This window comes from Hibiscus syriacus, unplaced genomic scaffold (assembly GCF_006381635.1).
Source record: "Hibiscus syriacus cultivar Baekdansim isolate YM2019G1 unplaced genomic scaffold, ASM638163v2 tig00110890_pilon, whole genome shotgun sequence".
In the NCBI taxonomy this organism is placed as follows: domain Eukaryota; kingdom Viridiplantae; phylum Streptophyta; class Magnoliopsida; order Malvales; family Malvaceae; genus Hibiscus; species Hibiscus syriacus.
The window spans coordinates 12,152,014-12,169,714 of record NW_024062900.1 but is presented as its reverse complement, the minus strand read 5'-3'; the positions used below and the strand labels follow the sequence as shown (position 1 = coordinate 12,169,714).

Genomic DNA, 17,701 nt, shown 5'->3' with positions numbered 1-17,701 from the left:
GTTGATTACATTCTAACTTCCCCATGATAGATCAAAATGATTCTCAAAGTTCAAATTATAAGTGTTAGCATTGTCATTCTAATTGTAGCTCCTCATGAAATACATGGAATCGAGATTTTGAGGACATTCCTCAAAATTATGATTAGCACTACAATAAACACAAATAATAAGGGATACTGATTTAACTTCGTACATACCTTCAAGTTGTTGCATCTCCTTAATCATCTCAGTCAATGCTATCAATCGTGTTTCCATTGTATTCAGAACATCATTGTCCATTTTTGTAGCAACGTGTCTCCGCGACATCATTATTGTGTTAGAATATTGGTAATCATTGTTGGAGATCCTCTCAAGGATGTCGTAGGCTTCATTGTAACAAATATGCAAATATGCTCCATTGGAAAAGACATCTACAACCATTCAATTTTGTATGTTAAGACCATTGTAGAATATCTTTATTTATGTCCAATGTTGGAAACCATGCTTCAGGTATTTATGCAACAATTCTTTAAATCGCTCCCATGCTTCATACAAGCTCTCATCCTCCAATTTCTTGAAAGATGTGATGTGTTTAAAACATTTTTTTATTTCGATATAACAAATTAGTTTAAATAAATTTTAAGATTTTACAAATGATTTTCTAAATATATTCGATTCAATTAATCGAATATCAAAATTATTACTCCAAGTCTTTTAAGATCAATTTCAAACCTTACTAAATGTGTAAAATTGTTTTGAACCAAAAATCAAGCCTAAAGTCAATTTTTCAGAGTGATGCACCAATGCACCAATCCATGCATCGAAGTACCATGAATTAAATTGAACATCGAATGCATTTCATGCATCGATGCACATACCATTCACCGATGCACTGAGGATTTTATGAAAACATCGAATGCATTTGATGCATCGATGCACATACCATTCACCGATGCACTGAGGATTTTATGAAAACATCGAATGCATTTGATGCATCGATGCACCAGCCATGCATCGATGCACTCTGGCTATTTTGAAATATCGAATGCACTTGATGCATCGATGCACTCTTAATGCACCGATGCACTAAGGGTCCAACGGTCAAAATATTTTAATTTTACACTGATGCACCGATGCACTATGGGTATGCATCGATGCACTGACACTCCCAATTGTTTTTAATTAATTTTTTTCACACTTAAACGGCTATATTGACTCCACTAATCATCCCTAACGTTCATAAGTGATTCAAGGTGTATTTGAGCAAGCTTAAAAGCCATTGATCAATAACAAGAAACATCAAGCAACTAGAATCAAGAGAGAATCAAAGAGAAAGCATCAAACCTCAAGTTTGAGCATTTCAAGCCTATTTTTCATTCAATATTCATTTTGCTTTCAAGAAAACTTATTGTGCTCAATTGTATTCATTCTTGAGTGTTCTTTTCTTTGTTCTAGAATTGTGCAAACAATCTACCTTGTGAGGATTTCCTTGTAAGTTTGCAAATTTGTATTGTTCTCTTTGGGAGAGAGTGTTCTCAAGAATTTGGGGTATAATTCTTGATTCTTGAGGGATTGTAAGGTTACTCTTTATCCTCGAAAGAAAGACAAATTAGTGAATTTTTAGAAAATCCTTAGTGTGGATAGCTAAGGTAGTGGACGTAGACTTTAGTTGAGAAAGTCAAACCACTCTAAATCGCTGTGCAATTTCTTTCAATTTTCTGCAAAAGTTTCCACCAAAATTTTTATTGCCAATTCACCCCCCTCTTGGCCGATTCCGTCAATCGATTAACTCAACAATTGGTATCAGAGCCTAACTCATTTGAAGGTTTAATCGCCTCTTAAGTCGATTCGGGAAGATTTATATCGATAATCAAAGTCATCAATGGCCTCTACTTTAAACTTCAACTCCGGTCTCGATTCGATGCCCGTCAACAAGCCTCCTTTCTTCAATGGGGCTAATTATGCCTATTGGAAAAATAGGATGATGTACTTCATTCAAGAAAGTGACATGGGAGCATGGAATGTCGTAGAAGAAGGATACATCAAGCCTCTCACTCATCCAAGATTATAGAGTGAAAGAGAGACAAAAATGTTCCAGCTCAACTCCAAAGCCATCCATATCATATTTTGTGCTCTTGGACCAGATGAATACGGAAGAGTTTCATCTTGTACAACCGCCAAAGAAATATGGAACAAACTTTAAGTCACTCATGAAGGTACCAATGAGGTAAAGAAATCTAAAATTAGTATTCTAACACATAGCTATGAAAATTTCAGGATGAAACCAAATGAAGATATCAAAGCTATGACGGATAGATTCTCAAAGATTGTCAATGGTCTCAAATCATATAGAGAGATCATTTCAAATGAAAAGCTTGTGAGGAAGTTAGTCTACTCCCTTTCAAAATCGTGGCAATCAAAGAAGACGGCAATCATCGAGTCTAAGGATCTAACATCCTTAACTCTTAAAGAGCTAATCGGTTCACTCCTCACTCATGAAATGATGCTTGAAGATGAGGTGGACCTTGATAAGATTGAAGAGACACCAAAGGAGAAGGATAAGAAGAAAAACATTGGAGTTGCTCTCAAATCCACAAAAAATGAGAGTGACTCGGATGAAGATGACGATGACGAGGAAATGGCATTGTTTGCCAAACGGTTCAGAAAAATGATGAGACCTTACCGAGGAAGAAAATTCAAACGAAATGAAGGCCTAAAAAATGAACCAAAAGAGAAGGACCCGATCATTTGCTATGAATGAAAAAAGCCGGGGCATGTCAAATATGATTGCCCACAACTGAAGAGAAATGGTCAATCAAAGAATAAGTACAAGGCTCATGTGGCTACATGGAGCGATGAAGAAGGTTCCGATGAAGAGGAACAAGAAGTAGCAAACTTATGTTTGATGGCATTCGGGGAAGATTCTAAGGTAACCTCTAACTCATCTAATTTTGATGATTTATCCTATGATGAGTTATTAGAGGAATATAATGGGTTGGCTAATGATTATGAGAAATTGTTTTTAAAATATAAAAATGATGTTTCAAAATTGAAAAATGAAAATAAACTCATATCCAAAACCAACAACGATCTTGAAAGTAAAATCAAAGATTTGCAAATCAAACTAGAAGAGTTTGAAAAGAAAATTTTAGATTTGCAAAATTAACTTTCAAAGGTCAATGATGATCATCAAAAGAAAATTGATGATCTTAAAACTTCTTTTGATAAAGTTGGAACAAAACGTTTTGAAAATGGAGAAAATTCAAAATCCAACTTTGTTAGAAAAAGTTTTAAAAACTACAATCATAGAGGTCCCCAAAGAACCTCTAATAGAAAAATCGTTAGAAGTATATGGGTTCCTAAAGAGCTCATTACTACTAAAGATAAGGATATCCTACACAAATGGATACCTAAGGGGACTAGGATTTTGGAAACTAATGAATATGGACCCAAAAGATTTTGGGTACCAAAAATTAGAAATTAATCTATGTTTATAGGAAAAGGAGCATTGCTACAAGGCACGGGAAACAAATCCAAACTCATGGTACCTTGATAGTGGATGCTCAAGACACATGACCGGAGATAAAAACCGGTTCAGTGAGTTTAACACCGAAAATAGAGGAGAAGTGACTTTTGGTGATGATTCAAAAGGTCACATTGAAGGTATTGGTACTATTGGTAATACCTCTTCCATACAAATTAAGAATGTTTTATATGTGAATGGATTAAACCATAATCTATTGAGTATTAGTCAATTTTGTGATAAGGGATTCAATGTCATGTTTGATATTAATGGTTGTAAAGTCATTGACATTGCATCTAATCAGATTATGCTTTTTGGTCATAGAATAGGAAACATATACATTGTGCATTTAGATTCTATTGATATGACTAATTTGTGCCTAGTTGCTAAGGATGAACATGATAGTTGGTTATGGCATAGGAGACTAGGACATGCTAGTATGAGTGTTTTGCAACGGCTAATTCAAGGTGATTTAGTTTGAGGGTTGCCTAAGCTTAAATTTGATAATGATAAAATCTGTGATGCTTGTGCTAAAGGAAAACAAAAGTGAGTTTCTTTTAAATCCATTAATGACGTATCAACTAGTAGAGTATTACGATTGATCCATATAGATCTTTTTGGGCCAACTAGGACTACTAGCTTGGGTGGAAAACAATATGGATTTGTCTTGGTAGATGACTATTCTAGATATACTTGGGTTCTATTCTTAAGTACTAAAGATGAAGCATTAGAAAATTTCATCACATTTTCAAAACTAATCCAAAACGAAAAAGGTTACTCAATCACTAGTGTTAGAAGTGATCATGGCACTGAATTTGAAAATCTTGGATTTAATGAGTTTTGTAATTCTAATGGTATTAGCCATAATTTTTCAGCACCTAGAACCCCTCAACAAAATGGAGTTGTTGAGAGGAAAAATGAAACTTTAGAAGAAATGGATAGAACCATGCTTTGTGAAAATAATTTGCCAAAATATTTTTGGGCGGAAGCCACAAATACCGCTTGTTATATTGTAAATCGAGTAATGATTAGGCCAATTTTTAAAAAAACTTCATATGAAATTTTCAAAAATAAAAAGCCTAACATTAGCTATTTTCATCCTTTTGGACGTAAATGTTTTGTTTTAAATAACGGTAAAGAAAACCTTGGCAAATTTGATGCTAAAAGTGATGAAGGAATTTTTTTGGGTTATTCCTTAAATTCTAAAGCTTATCGAGTATTTAATAAAAGAACTTTAGTTGTAGAAGAGTTTATACATGTTGTTTTTGATGATAATCCCCTTCCGAGGAAGGATTCTTGTGTGAATGATGATGTAGGTATTATAAATACAAATGAGGTTAGACATGACGTTGAAGAACCATCATCAAAGGAAGAAACAAAAGATGAGATTACTCATGATCCTCTTGAAAATCCAACCATTGAAGAAAGAGAAGTATCTTATCCAAGAGAGTACAACTATGTCAAGGATGGTGAGATTATAGGTGATCCATCCAAAGAGGTAACAACTCGATCTTCTCTTAGAAATATTTGTAATTATGTTGCATTTATTTCATGTATAGAGACTAAGAATATTAAAGAAGCATTTAAAGATGAACATTGGATTATGGCTATGCAAGAAGAATTAAATCAATTTGAGAGAAGTAAAGTATGGACATTAGTTAAAAGGCCTAGTAATAAATATACTGTAGGTACTAGATGGGTATTTAGAAATAAGTTTGATGAGAGTGGTAATATAGTGAGAAACAAGGCTAGACTTGTTGCTCAAGGGTTTACTCAAGAAGAGGGAATAGACTATGAGGAAACATACGCTCTCGTATCTAGGATGAAAGCAATTAGAATGTTTTTAGCATTTGCATGTTTTCATGAATTTAAATTATATCAAATGGATGTTAAAAGTGCATTTTTAAATGGTTTTATAAAAGGAGAAGTGTATGTGGAACAACCTCCAGGTTTTGAAGATTCAAAATTTCCGGATCATGTTCTTAAATTGACAAAAGTACTTTATGGTTTAAAACAAGCTCCAAGAGCTTGGTATGAAAGATTGTCAAACTTTTTAATTGAAAAAGGTTTTTCAAAAGGGAAGGTTGACACTACATTGTTTTTAAAGCATAAAGGTAAATATTTATTAGTAGTTCAAATTTATGTTGATGATATAATATTTGGTTCTACTAATGATGCTCTTTGCCAAGAATTTTCTAAGCTAATACAAAGTGAGTTTGAGATGAGCATGATGGGGGAGCTCTCATTTTTCTTGGGACTCCAAATCAAGCAAAGAAAAGATGGCATCTTCATCATTCAAGCTAAGTACGTCAAAGATATGCTCAAGAAGTTTGGACTGGAAAATGGCAAACCTCATGACACTCCAATGAGCTCTTCAACAAAGCTTGACTTAGATGAAGTAGGTAAATGTGTAGATGTTAAATTATATAGGTCAATGATTGGATCTCTACTTTATCTAACCGCAAGTAGACCAGACAGTATGTTTAGTGTTTGCTTATGTGCTAGATTTCAATCATGCCCTAAGGAATCACATTTACTAGGTGTTAAGAGAATCTTTAGATACCTTAAGGACACTCCTAGTTTAGGACTTTGGTATCCTAGAGACTCTAGCTTTAGCTTGCATGCTTTTTCTGATGCGGATTATGGAGGATGCAAATTAGATAGAAAAAGCACCTCTGGTACTTGCCAATTCCTTGGAAATATGTTGATTTCTTGGTTCTCAAAGAAACAAAATTGTGTTGCATTATCTACCACTGAAGCTGAATACATTTCAGCTGGTAGTTGTTGTGCACAAGTTTTATGGATGAAACAACAACTTTTTGATCATGGAATTGAAGTAGGTACCATTCCTATCAAGTGTGACAATACTAGTGCTATTTGTCTCACTAAAAATCCCATCCAACACTCTAGAACTAAGCACATTGAAATAAGACATCACTTCATTAGAGACCATGTCACTAAGGAAGATGTAGTTCTAGAATTTGTTGATACTTTGCACCAATTAGCGGATATATTTACAAAACCTTTAGACAAGGAAAGATTTTGGACACTCAGGAGAGAATTAGGTTTGACCAACATATCTTCACTTAGTGTTTAAAATAATTGTAGCACTTTTAAGACTAAATGAAAAATGCTTAATTTTTTATTGTATTCATTACTATTAGTTAGGGGGAGTTTATGATTCTTGATGAAAATTTATTTTATGTTCAAAAGTTGTTTAAGGATTAATTTGATTGATTGAACATGATTAATTTTCAATATATGAGTTAACAATACCACTAGAGCCAATTAATTTAGCATTTTGAGTATTTTAAAAAGGATTTTTGTCATTTTTGTGCTTAGTGCATCAATACACTTAACAGTGCATCGATGTATCCGTTTGAATGTGCATCGATTCATCATGTTGATGCACCAATGCATGCCTTGAATGTGCATCGATTCACATGGTCATGCATTGATGCATCCGTCGGGTTTTGGGTTAAAATGCCTCTTTTTCTTCATTTTCTCAAAACCTAAAATCTATTGTCTCCAAGCAGTTCGTCCCTCTCACTCTAAAATCTCCATTCTTGCTCAAAATCAACGATTTTTCGTCAGAATCTTCAAGCTTTTCAACTTGCAAACCTGCTTCAATCATTAAATCTTGCAAAACAACTCATCATCCCTCTCAATCCAAATTTTCAAGGTTTTTTTTCTAAAAACCTCTATTTTACAAAATTTTGATTTTAGAACTAGTTTTGATTAGTTCTAGGATGAACATTATATCGGACATTGATTGTTTGTTGGTTCTAAACTAGATTTTACTACCAATTTCGTCAAAAACAAACAATTTTCAAGATTTTTCTTTGAATTTCGAAATTTTTAAAAAATTTCGAAAATTAGTAATATTTTTTATTTAATTGTGTTGTTTTCATGAAAAAAATATTATGATATTATTAAAAAGTTTTCAAAACATGCCTATTAGGATATGGTTTAGAGAACCTTGAATTATTGAGGACTCATTTGAGTTTTGGGATTGATTATGCATCATGTGTTTCAAATTGCAAGTGACATTCTTTATTTCGATTTCCTTTAATCATGTCAAATCCTAAACGACCTAGGTCATCTTCGAGTCGATCAAACCAAAATCGTCCTCCCGTTCCTCAACCTCCTAATCCCGTTTCTCCTTCATCTTTATCTCTATTAGGGTCTTGTTTTAACATGCCTGAGCGTCGTAGACACAAATTGTACTCTAGGTACATAAACTCTTTCCAAACTTATAGAATACGTGAAGAGTGTATTCCTTCGCTTTAAGCTATGGTTGACATTGATTTCGAATACATTCTGACTCTTAAAGCTTGGAAGTTTGATAAATTGTTTAAACTTAAACCTATCGTCTATCAACAATTGGTCCGTATTTTCTATTCCAATGCGGTGTGTATTCAAAATGAAACTCAATGTGGAACTATAGCCATTAGATCCTATCTTTTAGGCCAATATATTAATATTGGCCTCGACACTATAGCTTTCCGATTTTGGTTAGATGATAATGGTGTATATAATGAAAGTGAAAATGTGGAATATCCCTATGTTCCAAACTCAAGTGTTAGTACTCTACGATCTCATCACGATCGTTTTCTCCATTTGATGATCTCTTGGTGGTTTAGACCATCCGGAGGTAGGTACTCCACACTTCGTGCTAGGGATTTATGGTGGATGTATTGTCTTAAAAATAAAATCAAAATAAATCTACCCCACATTATATTTAGTCAACTAGTGGACATGATAAACATTGTTCCTTCAAAACATGTTGAAATATTGATTTATGGATGTCTTCTTAGTAACCTCTTTATCAAACTTGGTCTAGAAGTTTCTCTTGACAATCCTATCCCACTTCAAATTCAAATCAATCTCACATCCTTGAAGAAAGTGGATTGGAAACAAGACGAGGTTACCAGTCAATGGGTTTTTAGACCCGAAAAGCAAACTCCTGGAGCTAGTTCCTCACGAGCTGCTCCTAGCTCCTCTCGTGCTCCTCCTCCTCCAGCTCCGGCTGATGACGATGATCCTGAATTTCAACAACTTATGCAAGACATATATGATCATGTACCTGATGACGAGCCTGCACCGAAACTATCTCCACAAGAAGAACAAATGCCTCCGTATTTTCGTTAGTTTTGGAGACATTTGATTTACGGTATGCGTCCATGGATTCATGCTTCACATTCATTGAGTCCCAGCTCTCTACCTTGGGAGCTCTACAACAAGATATGAATGATCGTTTGGATGCACTCTATCTTGATAAGAGAGCTCGTTATCCTCCTCCTCCTCCCGATCCTTCAATGGATGAATATACTTATCTTTCATTATTTTTGGGTTGAACTTGCATTGTTAAAACATTTTGGATTAACTTTCTTTGATTGTTGGATGACTGTTTGATATTTTATATATATTTTGGTTTATTACAACATATGCATCATTTATTTTTTTAGTTGCAATATCACCAATTTACCATTTCACATTTTTATTATGAATATTGATTATGAAACTAATGGCTAACTCTCTTTTGATTGTGATCTTAATAGCTTAAGCTATATATATATATATATATATATATATATATTTAATCAATTGGCTATGTTTTTCAAAACTTGTTCAAATCGTTTTTTAGTCTTTTTGATTTAACAAAAAGGGGGAGAAATGTTAAGTGTGTCAAAATGTTTTCAAAGGGGGAAGTGTTATAGTAAGGGGGAAGTAATTTTTCTAAATTGAAATTGATTTCAAATTTTTAGAAAATCTTAAAATAACGCAAATGTTTTGTTATATCAAAAAGGGGGAGATTATTGAAAACATTTTTGTATTTCGATATAACAAATTAGTTTAAATAAATTTTAAGATTTTACAAACTATTTTCTAAATATATTCGATTCAATTAATCGAATATCAAAATTATTACTCCAAGTCTTTTAAGATCAATTTCAAACCTTACTAAATGTGTAAAATTGTTTTGAACCAAAAATCAAGCCTAAATTCAATTTTTCTGAGTGATGCACCGATGCACCAATCCATGCATCAATGCACCATGAATTAAATTGAACATCGAATGCATTTCATGCATCGATGCACATACCATGCACCGATGCACTGAGGATTTTATGAAAACATCGAATGCATTTGATGCATCGATACACCAGCCATGCATCGATGCACTCTGGCTATTTTGAAACATCAAATGCACTTGATGCATCGATGCACTCTTAGTGCACCGATGAACTAAGGGTCCAACGGTCAAAATATTTGAATTTTACACTGATGCACCATGGGTATGCATCGATGCACTGACGCTCCCAATTGTTTTAATTAATTATTTTCACACTTAAACGGCTATATTGACTCCACTAATCATCCCCAACGTTCAGAAATGATTCAAGGTGTATTGAAGAAACCTTAGAAGCCATTGATCAATAAAAAGAAACATCAAACAACTAGAATCAAGAGAGAATCAAAGAGAAAGCATCAAACCTCAAGTTTGAGCATTTCAAGCCTATTTTTCATTCAATATTCATTTTGCTTTCAAGAACACTTATTGTGCTCAATTGTATTAATTCTTGAGTGTTCTTTTCTTTGTTCTAGAATTGTGCAAACAAGCTACCTTGTGAGGATTTCCTTGTAAGTTTGCAAATTTGTATTATTCTCTTTGGGAGAGAGTGTTCTCAAGAATTTGGGGTATAATTCTTGAGGGATTGTAAGGTTACTCTTTGTCCTCAAAAGAAAGACAAATTAGTGAATTTGTAGAAAATCCTTAGTGTGGATAGCTAAGGTAGTGGACGTAGACTTTGGTTGAGAAAGTCGAACCACTCTAAATCGCTGTGCAATTTCTTTCAATTTTCTGCAAAAGCTTCCACCAAAATTTTTATTGCCAATTCACCCCCCTCTTGGCCAATTCCGTCAATCGATTAACTCAACATGATGTCATTCCTTAGTTTAACACCATGCTGGGCGGATTGAAACTCAACAAATTTTGTTTTTGAAAACTCATTCCATGATGCTATAGCACTAGGAGACAGTGAGTTAAGTCATGCTCTAGCATTTCCATGGAGCGAGTGAGGAAATAATTTCAGCTTCAGTGCTTCTAGGGCACTCTTTGATGTACACAAAATCACACACTTCCATGAATGCTCGTAAGTGTGCTCGAGGGTCCTTGGTGTTCATCCCACTGTATTGCCCAATTAAATCCAACATTTGGAACATTACAGGCTTCAGTTTGAAATGGGAACCATGGATAGTAGGCCTTAAGATGCTAGCATATAGATCATCCAATTTCGACATAACATACTCTCGTATTGGCCTGTTACGGTCATCGATGTCATAGAAATACTATTGCATTGGTTCATTTAGTAAATGCAGACCACAATATTGAGCCAAATTTGGTTATTATTCAAATTATTGTCCTGGATGTTGCCACGTGGCATGCACCAACAATGTTGTGTTAGAACAAAAATAAATAGCTAAAAATAAAATAAGCCAAGTTAATAAATAAAGAAAAAATCTAACGTAAAACAATTGCTCCCCATTAACGGCGCCAAAAACTTGATGCTACAAAAAATACTACATCAATCACGCAAGTATACGTATCGTATTCAAGTAGTAAAGTGGATACACAAAGTGTATCGAATGTCAAACCCACAGAGAGCATATATCACAAAAGAGTTGTTGTTGGTAAAAGGAAAATATAAGTAATGCATATTTTAAGAAGGTAACAAAAAGACAGTAAATTAATAAAATTAGAATAATATGAGCATGGGAATGCTATAGCGAGCAGTGGAGCAATTAGACCAATGGACCAAAGAATGTTGTTGTTATCAGATAGCTAACAATATGATTATGTTGTGGCAATATAGTTATCATTCATGCATAAATTAACACATTAATCTTCTTCAAGAATTAAACACTTAACTAATTGGATTTAATTTTCATTAAAACAATCGATCAAACAGTTAATAAAGCAAAGACAATATGAATCATACATCTCTATATGTTTAAGTTTACTTTCATAAACACCGATGTTGAAACTAAAGTAGCATGTAATCTCAACGATTTCTATTTCTAAAAATAATTACGATCGTCAAACATAAAGATGAATCCATCTATAAAAAATCCGTTAAAAAGAACTCAACTCATAAAATATTATTTTAAGCAAGATCATAAGGTATACATTTTATCGAACATCTTATGTTCAAATTCAAATAAAAATATAAAAAAGAATCAAAATTAGAATAGCGTCTCCCTTTTTCAAGGAAAAAATACTAAGGAAAGCTTGAATCTCGATCGGTCGCGACTGTTACACGGTTGCTCCACGTTGCTAGTACACTCCCCAACGAATGTCTTAGGTAGTTATGGTAATGGCAAGAGAGAAAAATAAAAGGTGGCTAGGGTTTTTTATGATAAGAAAATTATGTAGAAAATATTATATTTATATTCCATCAAAGTCAAACTTTCCACCAATTAGGAAATCCCTTTTTATAATTCAAATTCCAACCCTAATCCTACAGCCTTATCACTTCTTAAATTTTCTCCAACCGCTTGGTGACTCAATAGTTGCTACAGATTCATCTAGGCAATCCAGTCCATCATCAGCGCTCAACATCAGCTACATCATTAACAGTGTCACAACATCAGTTTTGCAGCAAAAATATTAAAATCAACCTAAGTACCAACAATTCACTCCCATTATGCAAATGATTTAAAATATGCTAAATTTAATATAAATATGATCTTAAAAACTCCTAGAGTGCAAACATAACCTAAGTAAAAAGGATCTAAATAATAGCTCATTTGGATAGTTATCATATTTCATTAGTGAATTTTGGTATCGATACTTATAAGAGTATTAATACTCCCAGTAAGAGTATCGATACTGAGTAGTTTTTCAAAATATAAAAGTAAAATTTGGTATCACTACTCGGGGTTATAACACCATTAGACCGATACAGGTGACCCGTTCCGATCCGAGGTGCCACACTGGTCCACTAGAGTGACCTATAATAAAATCCAATAAAAAAATAAAATTTTTGATAAACCATTTAAAAACCGTAAAACAATTTATAAATAAAAACAAGTTCATAAAATCATTCATATATAAAAAAAGAATTCAATATAAATACAAATGTGACCTACATGCCCTTTAATTACACATGACCATACATCATAAGCAACGCCAGGGAAACTCCCATTACTGATGTTGGTACTGCTCAAGATCAACTCCTTTAACCTAAAATGGTGAGTAACTGAGTGAGCTTTGAGAAAAATCAGTAACTGAGAGCTACCTGATGATGCTAAAGGACACAAGTAAATATATGGTAAATCATAAAATCTTCATATTGACCCAGGCTTAAACATGTTCTAATGGTGAATTGAGATTCATTAATTAAATCTTCAGGAAACAATCACGAATCTTACAATTCAGAGGAAAACTTTATAGACAAATTTAGAAGTTGGAGTTGAGAGTCTAGTGTGTTCCAACAAAACCAGAAATAATAGTTTATTTCAGGAAAAAATATTTTTAAAAACACAGTAACACCATTCAATTGAACACTGATATGTAGTTCCCCATAATTCTATCCATAAAGACATACCCTAGGCGCATTGGGTTAATGAGTCAACCTAAAGGAATTCCTTTAGGTCTTCTAGGTCCATAAGGACTTACCCAATGCACACAACAAAGGAGTCATCCTAAAGGAATGCCTTAGGATCCATAAGGTTTTGCCACTAGTCCTATTTGGCCTATGAGCCCACCCAAGGATCATCTTAGGTCCAAAATGAATTACCAGCATGATCGGGGCTAAACAAACAAAACTCCATATCACATCCCAGAATTAACCTAGTATAAATCATAGTAACAGTAACCAGTAATATCAGAAATCTAGAATCAAATATATTTTGTATTAGAAAAAAGTAGATATATATTTTATTTCAGATATCAGAATCAAACTTTTAAAATCAAAGAATATTTATCTGCTTAAGGAACACACTAGAGGATATATAAATTTTTTGGAGGTACTAGGTAATTATCAGGAAAATAAATTTGAGTTCTACAAGTTGACGGATTTTAGAAATGGGGTCCCTATTGAAAGGAGTTCTATTGCTACGTGATTTCATCATACCTTTAGATGTTGCTACTTCGTGAACATTAAGGATTCAAATACCACAAGAAGATATTTAGGAAATTTACATCATAATTAAATTTAGATTCGAATATAAAAGGAGTAATTTCACTATTCAGACTATCAGGGAAATTTCAGACAATTAAAAATTGATACTTGATGACTATTTAGGATTTGAATGCATCAGGAAGGTATTCAGATCATTTCATTACTCAGTGTTATTTTAATCATTTTGGAGTTCCAGAGTATTTTTGTCATTTAAATCAATTCAGGTATACAGAGTACTTCCGACAAGTTGGTCTTTAGATAATTATATTAAATTCAGAATATCCATGAATGTTGCGATCTTGAAGATTAGGAATCAATTTCCAAGATTTTCAAATCAGATCAAGAATTTAATTAGTGATTTTTTATTTCTATCAAGTCAATAATGAATTCCTAGGTAACTTCCACTATCTGGGAGATCTAGGCCACTTTTTCACTTCAAAGGTATTTGAGTCATTCCTTTAATTTTGTCATATTCATTACTTCTAGTAAATTAGTCTCCAGGTTTTTATTCAAGAATCGAAATTCTCAGTATTTTTCCATCTCGGAGGTTAAAATCAATTATCAAGATTTTTCTAAATAAAACAAGAATTTAATAGGTGCATTAGTAGATTATCAAATTAAATGTCTTCCTAGGGTTATTTCTACTTTCAGGGACAAACCTTGTATTTTTACATCGCAAGGGTAATCTCATAATTTCTTATTCGAGTATCAAGTATTTTCGAAATTTAACCTTTAATGAGAAAAACGTTCCACGGCAAGAGGCTAGAGGGGTTTAAGTCACGGGAGGTCATTGATCACTCTGATAAGGGCAGTGATAGTCATGACGACGAGGAAGTGTCTAATCGGTGATGGAAATAACATAGTAATTTTAAAAGATTTAGAGATTTGGTTTTTTGGATCATTTGGAATGGGGTATGATTTGGGTATTTTTTTAGAAATCATTTTAGTACTGTTTAAGAGATATTTTCAATAAAATATACCAAAATATTGACTTAACCTAAACGTTAGGAGCATGGATCCTCATATATGAGGTTATAGGTTCAAGGTCTTCTAACCACTCTTTCATCATTTTCTTCATTTCATTTTTAGATAATAATGGTTAGGAAATTTTAAGGTTAGGTCCCTATACTTCATTGAAATTCAAAAACTAGCATAAAATTTTTAGAACTTTACAAAATGGTCCATTAAAACTTTAATTAAAATTTTAGCCCAACTTTGGGATGTGACAGGGCTAGTATTGATACTCTAGATAAGAGTATCGATACTACGTAGTCTTTTCAGAATCCAATAGTCATTTTTGGTATCGATACCAAGGGTGAGTATCGATATTGAAGAGTTCAGTATCAGTACCCTCGTCCTGAATTGGGTAAGAAATCCATTTCAATTCAAGTGCCGGTAAATGGATTAAGGGTCATCTGAACTTTATAAATAAGACTACAAGTGAGAATAGCATAAGTAAATACAAGCACAACTATAAATGGTGTAATCAGGTTTCCATAAAACTAGCCTTTGAATGACGCTCGAGAAATAACAAGGACACCCGAGTTACTTTAATATTATGACGATCATCCTTTATGATAAAATATTTGGATATAACTATACATGTTTTCTAGGCACTTTTGTTTCCAACTGGGCACAAATACCCCCAAGACTCAATGGAGTAAGTTGGTTGGGTGTTGTTTTGATGCATAAATTCCCGGATTGTAGCCTAAGACTTGTGAGCTGACAAATAGGCTAAGGATGTACAATTCTTATGCTAAAAATTCTAGATCTTACTCTAATACCCTAAAGTATACCGGGTAGGCTAGGGTATCATCTTGAGATGTAGAAAATTCCTCCGACCACTGATAATTCTCCAAAATATTTATCTTTAGTAGCCTTTTTACCTAAATGTAGTTTAAAGTTGAGAATTAGACGATCATATCTGTTTAATTTTACACATTTTGCATATTGAGTATTTAGTGGGTTATTTATGGCTAAATTTGTATTTTATTGCTACAAATTTGTTACAATGATGCTTTAATATTACAGGAGATGCTGAGTGGATATTATTTTAGCTGATGAGTCACCAGACGATTAGCAGTACTTTCTAGAATAGGATATATGGCTTGGGAAACTTTCAATGGGCTGGAAACCACCTAAAACATGGAAGCAATTTTTTGGAGGATGAAAAATTCCTCAAGAAAATAAATGGGAGTATTTTCCAAGCTAGGAAGGGGCCCTTTGGAAAATCATTTTAGAAAGTACTCATTTCCACATTATTCCTTCGTATGCCATGAAAGCTTAAGCCCCCTTCCAGGGATTGTTGCAGTATAAGGACATCCCGCTAAGTAGCATCAACAGTCAGCAGATCACCATCTGGAGTTACTTGTTGAGAAAGAGTGAGTGAATTTGGATTTTTGGTAACCTTTGTGGATGATATTTTTAATTGATTACTCTATGTTTTGTTTTGCTAACTATTGTTATGTGTTATTTTCTTTATAATTGCTATTAGAAATAATAAAAGTTAAATGTATGACATTTTGATTAATTTTATATAAATAGAGTTAATTGATTTGTTGTGCACTTTTGATAGCATTGGTATTGCTAAGAAAAAGTGTGTATGTTGAGATTCGTACAACCAATTGTTTAGCTTCGTTAATACTTTGAATCCTTTAATTAATGAAGATTGAGTAGAGTAGTTCAAATGATTTTAATCATTGTTAATCGCATAAAAAAATAGTATGCTTGGTGTACTTAGAGTATGATTTCCATAATAACACTCCATGCGGTTCGATATGTAACTTAACGCTTTCTATAATGTTGTAGCATGACCTGTTTTCTCATATTCAAATTTTTTAATTTCACTTTAATAGCATCTTTTACATACATATAATTCCTTCAAGGCTTATAATCTAATGAAGATCAATTTGATCCTTGCAGGTTCGACATCAGTAACTTTCTTTGCTACCACTTCATTACTTGTTTGACAATGTATGCTTGCACTTTGCTGTAGCATTTACATTGCATCAAGTTTTTAGCACCGTTGTCGAGGAGCATCGGTTTGATTTAGTGTTTTCTTTAACTTACTCATTTTTTATTTTGTTTTATAAGTATTTTTAATTTCTATTAGTTTATGCCCTGCAGAGACATGAATTAAAGTTGTTTGATCCAGAGATTGAAAGGACTTTTAGGAGATGTCACCGTGAAGCTGCAAAGAACCAAACAACTATGGATGGATGAGGGAATATTTTTTACCCCCGTTGCAAAATGGAGATAACACTGAAATGCCTGATGAAAATGACGAGTAATGAAGCGAGACAACTATTTTATAATAATGATGATCGTGAATGACCTATTCGTGACCATTTAATACCAATGCTAGATGATTTGCATCCAGGTATAGCAAGGCCAATAATTAATGCTGCTAATTGGAGTTTAAATCGGTTATGTTCCACATGTTACAACCTATGGGCCAATATGGAGTGTTCGTTACTAAAGATCCTTGAGCTCATTTGAGAACGTTCATGGAGGTATGTGATTCATTTGTTTAATAGGGTGTTCCTGATGAAGCATTGAAGCTTAAGCTATTTCTATATTCGCTACATGATAAAGCAGGAATATGGTTAAAGTCACTACCACTAGGTGCTATAATATTATAGAATGAACTCACACATAATTTTTATTTAAGATTTAACCCATCGAATATGAATGCCAAACTTCAAAATGATCTAACTTCATTCAAGCAAATAAAAGATGAAAGCTTATTTGAAGCATAAGAAAAATTCAAGGAATTGTTGCGAAAGTGTCTTATGCATGGGTTTCTGTATTGGACTCAAATGAAGATGTTTTACAATGGGTTAAATATAAACACTCGTATGGTGGTTGATGCTACAACAAATAGAGCTTTGTTAGATAAAACATAGAATGAAGCTTATGATATTTTGAGAGGATCTCAACTAATGATTGCCAATACCCTAATATAATCGGTTAATGGCAACAAAGGAAAATTTTAGGGAATTCCCATTATATG

At 33.3% G+C, this 17,701-nt stretch overlaps 1 non-coding gene and 1 pseudogene across 1 annotated transcript; one reads left to right on the top strand and one right to left on the bottom strand.

Moving 5' to 3' along the window:
* The first annotated feature begins 475 nt into the window (after positions 1–475).
* On the top strand, positions 476–573 carry LOC120144935 (annotated as a pseudogene).
* Positions 574–17,385: 16,812 nt separating this feature from the next.
* Positions 17,386–17,491, bottom strand: LOC120144931. Its single transcript, XR_005518082.1, has one exon. It is a non-coding gene; the product is annotated as a small nucleolar RNA R71 (small nucleolar RNA).
* Between the last annotated feature and the right edge of the window lie 210 nt (positions 17,492–17,701).